Source organism: Tyto alba, unplaced genomic scaffold, assembly GCF_018691265.1.
Source record: "Tyto alba isolate M040663 unplaced genomic scaffold, T.alba_DEE_v4.0 Super-Scaffold_26, whole genome shotgun sequence".
NCBI classification, from domain to species: Eukaryota; Metazoa; Chordata; class Aves; order Strigiformes; family Tytonidae; genus Tyto; species Tyto alba.
In genome coordinates, this window is record NW_024881300.1 from 20983823 (window position 1) to 20991492 (window position 7670).

The following is a 7670-nucleotide window of genomic DNA, read 5'->3' on the forward strand; positions in this document are numbered from 1 at the left end:
AAAAGGTGCCGGGGCCGCAGCAGAGCATCTGACCCACTGGATGTGGTAGTTACTAGGCGAGGGGGAGAGCCACTGACAACTCGCGGGAGGCAAAAAGGAGAAATTAATAGTGCTGCAATTCCCACTGCCTCCATCATTAGGGAAAGAAAATGCATTCGAGCATCCTCAGTTGAATGCACAATGTAATTTGTTTCAAGTTTAATATCATCCTCCTTCCCAGAGATGGGCTGGAGCTGGGAAAAGTCTGTTTTCATCAGCTGTGCTTCAGGGTAGATGCGAGGCAAAGAAGGGGATTTGCAGAGGCTTGTATAAAGGGGGGGAAAAAAATCATCTAAACCCACACAGTGTTGGTGTTGCAAGAGGTCATCGCCCACTGAGCTGTTATAGACATTATTACCCAGAGCTGCTTGCTAATGAAACAGCTAATTAGCTCAACATTTAACTTAAGTCTTTTATGGTGGGTGTCAGTAAGGTTTTTCTCCTACCTGCCAAACTCTGCACCACTAAAACTGCCTGGCATCCTGCTCCTGCACAAAACAGTGGCACCACCTCCCCTGAAAGCACGACTTTTGGGGCAGGAGAGGGATGGGAGAATCCCAGTTTTATCTGGGATTGAATCCTCTCCTCCAGCCCTGGGCTTTGCACAAGGAAGTTGGGATTTTCCCCAACCGGGCTCCTGGTGTTTCCTCCTCGGGGCCTCTTGTTTGCACAGGCGGCTGCAAGAGTTTCCTCCTCCCTGTGCCACGAAACGGCTGCGCTCACCCCTCGGCATGGCTCCGGGGGGGGGAACATCGGCACCCACGACTCCCCAGACCCACCAAACCCCACTGAGGGAGGCATCAGATCCGCCCAGCTCATCCCCCCAAAAAGCTGCAGAGCTCCCCTGCACCTTCTGCTTCTGGTTTTTAATCCAAGAGCACGGCCGGGCCGTCAGCCGTGTCGTGCTACGTAATTCAGGTCAGGTCTCCAGGCACTACCAGAATAGAGAAACAATAAAATACAGACCTGGTGGTCCCACGGCAGCGAAATTGCTGGGCTTTTTCTCCAGGGCTGGAACAAGGAAGAGATAAAACACGCTTGCTCCGGAGCGCAGGCAAACAACTGCTTATCACCACGTTAGCAGCCTCAGGGCTATTGCACGGCTTCAGGAAAAGTATTATTACTCTCCGCTTATGGTAAATTTTCTATTTTTGGCCCCTTCATCACACCAAGCTGCTGCCTTCGCCCGCTCTGGGCTGGGAAACCAGCCAGGCCCACAGCCCCGAGGGATCCCTGCAAAGCCCATTTCCTCCACAGCTGCCAAACTCACCAGCAAATGGCTAAACTTTGAGTAAAATGGAGATCGATTTGTTAAAGCTGCAGATTCCTTGCAGTTCATCTTGGTTTGATTTTTGTTTGTTTGTTTGTCTGTTTGTTTTTCCTCTCGAAATGGCTCATTTCCTGGGAAATCTCCCCGGTGGAGACCCAACACATCAACCTGCAGGCAGCCTGAATTTGAAAAGGGAGTTAAATCAGGGTGGATGAAATGCATCTGCCTGCGGATGCCAAAGGGCATCGGCCGGGGGCGGGGGGGGATGCTGCTGGGGAGGCTGTCCCGAGAGAGTGGGCACCAGTTTGGGGGTGGTTTTGATGCTGGGGAGGGTCCAGCCAGGGCTACCAGAGGGTTTGGGGCCGGCGTTAGTGTCCCAGGGGATGCTCCCCTGGCTCTGGGGGGAGATACCCAAAGGGCAGCCGCAAAAGGGCAGAGCCAGACTTGGTGCTGGACTTTGCAATGACACTTCAAGGGGATTCAGGGTAGAAAAGTGGATTCCATGTCCTCAGGGTGGGGGTAGAAAAAGCCGCAGCTGATCTGACCCGGTGTTGGCGACAGCCCTGCCTGGTGGGCGAGAGACTGCCAGGCCCTCCTGCCAACACATCTGCGATGCTCTCCTCCCTGCACCGTGTTTCCCTTGGCCAGAGAGCACAGATACATTCATTTTCTCCCTCCGCTGGTTCCACTTCCCAGATCTCACCAGCTAGCCTTGATTGCAGAGCTGCCGCCGCGCCGCTGCAATGCCCAAATCCAAACATGAAATACAGTGAAAAAGAACATTTTTGATAATTACGTTCTGTAGAACTGTGGGATCTGTAATTGAGGGTGAAATTACGTCCAGGGTGCATTTCAGTACTGCAAATAGCATGATAAATTAGCTCAGCTTTTTCCTGGTTGACTCAGCTAATCCTTCAGACACCGACAGATTTGATCGTATCGTCTCTCCTTGGGCTCAGTAAATACCAAGGCCAAGTCGTGGCTGCTGCAGAAGATAATACACCGAGCTGCTGCCTGCAATATATAATCTGCCCTTGTTTCTGAATGCACCATGGCTTGGCAGCGGAGCTGAACAGGGGTCGCTCACGCTCCTGTTTTGATTTATGAATATGGATTTTGTTGGTTAAGCCATTAGGAGCAGTGATGAAGCAATTCGGCGTACATCCTGAACTGCAGCTTGCCTCATTTGAAGCCCACTCCGCAGAACATCCTCCGTGTCTTCCCCCTGCAACGCCGTTCATGCAGGGAAGATTATATTAAGGCTTTGTCTGTAATGCTGTAATTCTACCTTGCCTCCCTGAGCCCTCTCAGATGTGAAACAACCCAGCCACAGGCAAGGGAACGGTTGCAAAAGGAGATTGCAGAGGACTCGCACCCATGCCCAGCGGGAGATGCTGATATCCCACCCAAAAGGCTTAAAGAAAAGCGATAAATCTGCTGAGCCCCCAGCGGGGACCCCTCCCTTCAGTGCTGCCCCAACTCCTCCATTCACCCCAGGGTACTGACACCCCACCCCGGGGCAAAGCTCTGGAGAGGAGAGTTACCACCACGGGCCATGGCTCGCCGAGCATCGCTCCCCGGCGAAGCCCAAACTGGTCAGATCCCTCTTCCAAGGTTGTATTCCTCGTTCCCCGGGTCAGCACGTCCCAGCGCGGGGGAAGAAACAGGCTGTGCCCGGGAGGCCTCGCTGTGCAATTAGAGAAAACAAAGAAAGTGGAGGGGAATTGTCGGCGAGGGCCGGGGCACAGCCTCGGTCTGCCTGGCTCCCAGCTGGCGGCCAGCTCTAAGCCGTATTTTGTCCCCGTCGCCACCGTTATCTGCTTGTTTTGGAGAGGAGAAGGCTCCCCCCACCCCGGGGCTGGTGATTGCCTCCAGCTGCCCTCGTGTCAGGCACCGCGTGGTGGAGGGCCAATTTGGCACCTTCTCCCTAACGAACCAGCACAAGCCAAGATGTCATGGATAAAACAAATGCGTTATCCATGCCGGAGCCTTTGGGAAGGGTCCCAGCGAGGGCAGGTTTCCCCTTTACAGCAAGCAAGATGCTCAGAAGAAGCACAAATAACATCCGAGATCTCTCCCTTTCAGAGTGGCAGAATATTAAATTTCCACATTATTTGAGTGACTCACAGAACCCCTAAACGGAGCGGATCCGTCGCAGCCATCCAGTTCATCACTTGCCAGCCGGCCCCTCCTCGTTTGTTTTTAATTAGCAGCGACGTGCAGGGGGGCTGAGCCAGGCAGGGCTGGCACTGCCGACACAGGGACAGATAAGGGAGCTCGCCTCCTCCAGCCGGGATGACGGGACATCAGGCTGTTGGCTGCAAATCACACACACCCACCCCCCCTTAATATGCTGGGAGCAAGGGTGGGATAAACGCACTGAAGCAGGTAACAAGGTCAGTGCCGAAAGGACATTTGGGTCTCGGGTATTGTGGTAGCGAGGATTGAGGGACGTGGGGTTAGAGGAGACTCCGTGGGAAGAGCGGTGACAGCACAGCGCCAGGGTGAGCTGCAAGACCTGCCCCAGCCTAATTTGTGAACTAATAGTGACTAATTTGGGTTCCTAGAGGTGAGGAGAGGGATGAGGAGGTGAGAAAAAGCCTCCCCCCGCCCCGGGAGAAGCCAACCACGGAGAAAAACACTGCCAAGAGAGGAGAGACAGGGCTGAAAAGGAGAGAGGGAAAGGAATACATTTACATATAAATTTAAAGCAGTTGCATCCTCCCGGCTCAGGGGAGGCACAAAACGTTCACAGTGGTTGGGTGGGTTTGGGTTGTTTCCCCCCTCCCCGGTACCTGAGCAGAATGGAGACAGCTGATGGGAACCGGTGTGCTTGGGTTTGAGTGGAGAAGGGTGGCGTGAGAGCACGAGTGGGAGGAAAGATGCTCCAGCTTGCGCTTTTCCTAGGGCGATCCCCGAGCAGCCCAGGAGCCCCGACGGGAGGAACAGCATCGTCCCCCCACCCAGTCCGGGCCCTGCCTGCACTGGGGGGGGGGGGGGAGGGACACTGGGGCCACCAGCAGCGTGGGCTGAAGGACAGGGAGGCAGAGCACGGGGTGAGGGAGGGAAGGAAGAACGCTTGTTGAATAATTCAGAGGGAGCGGGTGGCCGGTGACTCCCATCGCCCTCGCCGCAGGGTTTTGTTTCGCCTCCTGCTGCGTTCCCAGAGAGGTCAGCGCGTCGTCGCCCGCCTCAGCCCTGCCCACTCGTTTTCCGTGGGAGAAACAGGTCCCCCACACCCCCCTGGGCCTGGGCTCCTCCAGGTGTGGCGACTGGCAAACCCACGCGGGTGTCCCGTCCCGTCCCCCCCCCCCCACGCATCGGGGCACTGCCGTGGGGAAGGCTGACCCGCAGGGCAGCGGTGGAGCATCCTGGGGGGGTGCTGAGTCCCTGTGGGGTACCCACGTCCCGTGGGGTTGTCCCCGAGTGTCCCCACGAGTCCTGGAGCCCGGTCCCGAGAGTCTCGAGGTGGGCGTGTGGGGTTCGGTGCCCCACCAGTGGGGAAGGGTCGGTCCCACGCGTGTCCGTGCCGCCGCGGAGGGAGGGGGGAGCGGTACCACGAGTGTCCGTGTCCAGTCTCTGGGCGCCCCCTGGCGGGCGCGACGCGCCACAACACCGCCCGGCTCCGCGGCCCCACGGCGGCGCGGGGGGGGATGTTTAAGGGTCGTTGTGACATTAAATCCCGGGTCCCCAAGGCTCACCCCCAAGCGCCGGGGACCCACGAACAGGGACCATCACGCAGGACCGGCCCACACGTGGATTACCACACGAACGGGTCAGCGGGGAGGGCGGCGTGCAAGCCCCGGGAGGGGGGCATGCCAAGGAACCCCAGAAAGAGCTCTGGCGTCTTTAATTAGCCTTACAGATCTTGCCGCTAATTAACCTTTTGCAGTGGGAAGAGGAAGAAGAAACAGAGCCCTGCTGGGAAAGGGGGACAGCAAAGCCCACACTCCTCCTCCTCCTCCCAGTCTGTGGAAAAGAGAAGGCAGACCCGAGTTGGAACAGCTGAATATTCCCCCATTTAAGTGCCTCCAAAGGGTTGGAAGCTGGGAAATGCCAGCTCTTGGATCAAGGATCCCTCTTCTCCTGGTCAGCAGACTCAACACAGGGGCTCCCAGCCTCTAACGCAGCCCCTGGGAGTGATTGGGGGGGGGTCTGTCCCCCTCCATCCCCTCCTGCAGCAGCTGGGGGAGGCAGATGATGCTCCCCTCTCACAGGAGGGAAAAGAGCTCAAGGTAAAATAGATGGCTGACAAGCAGAAAACAGCAAAAAAACCCCAACCCTCCCAAGCAGCACTGAATAAAAGCCTCTGTTCCAGCCCGTTCCCGAAGGAGCAGGACCGAGACAGAGTGCAGGAGGGTGTTTCACACAGCTCAAGGGTGCTGCTGCTCTGGATGAGCTCACACGACGTCTGGGTCAACCTCAAGTTTGGCTCGCCTGCCCGGTCAGTCAGCATGAGGCTCCAGCCCTGCCCGTCAAAAAGTAAAAGCAGCATGAGGCAGAAAGGAGAGGGAATGGGAAAACCTGGTGTTGCTTTCACACCCCCGATCCTTACCCCAGGGTGAGGTCTCCAGCTGCTGCCAGGAGTTGGGCTCACCCAGGGAACGGATTTTCAGGCACATAGTTGCAGCGTTAAGGAGGGAGACCCACCTTCCTTCCTGGCTGGAACCGACAGACCTCTGACTCCGCGGGAAGGCACCAAAGCCTTGTGGTTTTTAGAAACAAGCCAAGTAAGAAGCAGCAGCGCCGCAAACGGCAGCAGTGGCCTCTCTTTCAGGCCTGAGAGGAGACAAAGAGCCAGCTGCAAACACAGTCCCCACGCCAGTGTGGGATGTGCTTGTTCAACCGTCTTCCCGGAGAGGGAAAAAAACTTACCCTTGCACGGCCTCAGCTTCTGAGCTAACAACCACAGGGACAACCCTTCGCTTGTTCCACAGCTAACAGCCCTTAACTGGCCGTGACACTTGGGGCCTTTTATCCCTAGCAAATGGAAAAAGCAGTTCATCCATCACCAAGCCGGGAGGAGGAATCCATCTGCTGAAGAACACCTCTGCTGGGTCACAGATACCTCCTCGCTCCTCGGCCAGGGGCTGCAGCAAAGGAGGTGAGCCGGGAGGTGTTAAGCTGCCCCGCACCAAACCTTCACATCTCTGAGTTTCTTTGGAAGGAGAGGGAGGGCTGCAAGCCAGCATTTGGGAGGTACATGTGGTTGGTATTCAGAAATGCTGCCACATGAGAAACTACACTTGTGCTCCTCGAAGGCCAAACATATGGTAGGAGTTACTGTGTGCTTATTAGACATGTTTTACTATTCTCCCTTGCTAAGGCTTGAAAGAGTGTGTGATTGTATAGAGAACGCTTCACATAAAGGAGTGGGGTCAGATGTGCCCTCAGCACCAGAAAAATTAATGCATGGGATTAGGGGAAGGCATCGGTGGTAAAAAAACAAAAGGGGAAATGGAAGAGGTCACACGTTCACAGAGGTCCCAGAGACAGTGCACTCTGGCCTTGATTAACTACCGGCATTAAAGCAAAGCCACTTCCAGATTAAAAGTTCATGCATGAACTTTGGTAGTTTAGTGTTGCATAGCCAAGGTTTGTTCTCGAAACTAACAGATCTCCCAAGAAACTGACTGGTAGAACCGGGTTGCAAAACTGGAAGCACCACAGCCCAGCTGGGGACTCCGCTGCATGTCCCAGCAAAAAAAAGACCTGCTGCAGGAGGATGAACAAGTCCTTGGTGGCAGCTGAGCTCACACCACAAATTCTCCCATTTCACCATAATCACTCTCTTTGGAAAAAGCAATGAAAGCAGTTCAGATCTGAGGCGGGTGTGAATTTGAAAGGCGGGAGGGAACATAAAAAAAAAAAGGCGTAAGAAATACAGACAACTCTTTGCCCGATTCCATGAAGAAAGGGGGGCTTACACCATCACACTGACACCTCCTCCTCATCCCTCGTGTGAGTTATGTGCCAGCTGATCTCTTTCAGACCAAATGGAAGGAATAATAATAATAATAATAATAATAATTAAAAAAAAATGTTTAGGATTACCACATGCTTCCTTTCAGAAAGAGAATGCTGCAGCTAGGAGGGCAGAAAGACTTTGTCAGGGCTCAGGTCATTAGTCCTGCCAGCCCCTGCACCTGCTGCAGGAGGGAGCTGGGCACCACAGGCACCCCAGGATAGATGCAAGGGGAAAGAACAGAAAAAACAGGGACAAGGGAAGCACTGGGATTTCACAGCATGAGGTGTGGGGGGGTGTGTCTCAGGAAATCAGTTTAACTGCTCACCAAGTACCCAAAGACGGGAAAATTAATTCTTACTCGCACGGTGGAAGCCAGGCTGCTGCACATCAGCA

At 55.0% G+C, this 7670-nt stretch overlaps 1 protein-coding gene across 1 annotated transcript in view; it reads right to left on the minus strand.

The window, feature by feature from the left end:
* Positions 1 to 1240, minus strand: part of KIAA0513 (KIAA0513 ortholog) — a 28267-nt gene extending 27027 nt beyond the window's left edge. Inside the window, exon 1 of the mRNA XM_042797554.1 lies at positions 1006 to 1240. The gene's annotated coding sequence lies outside the window, so the exon portion shown is untranslated. The remainder of the gene's footprint in view (positions 1 to 1005) is intronic.
* Positions 1241 to 7670: the final 6430 nt, after the last annotated feature.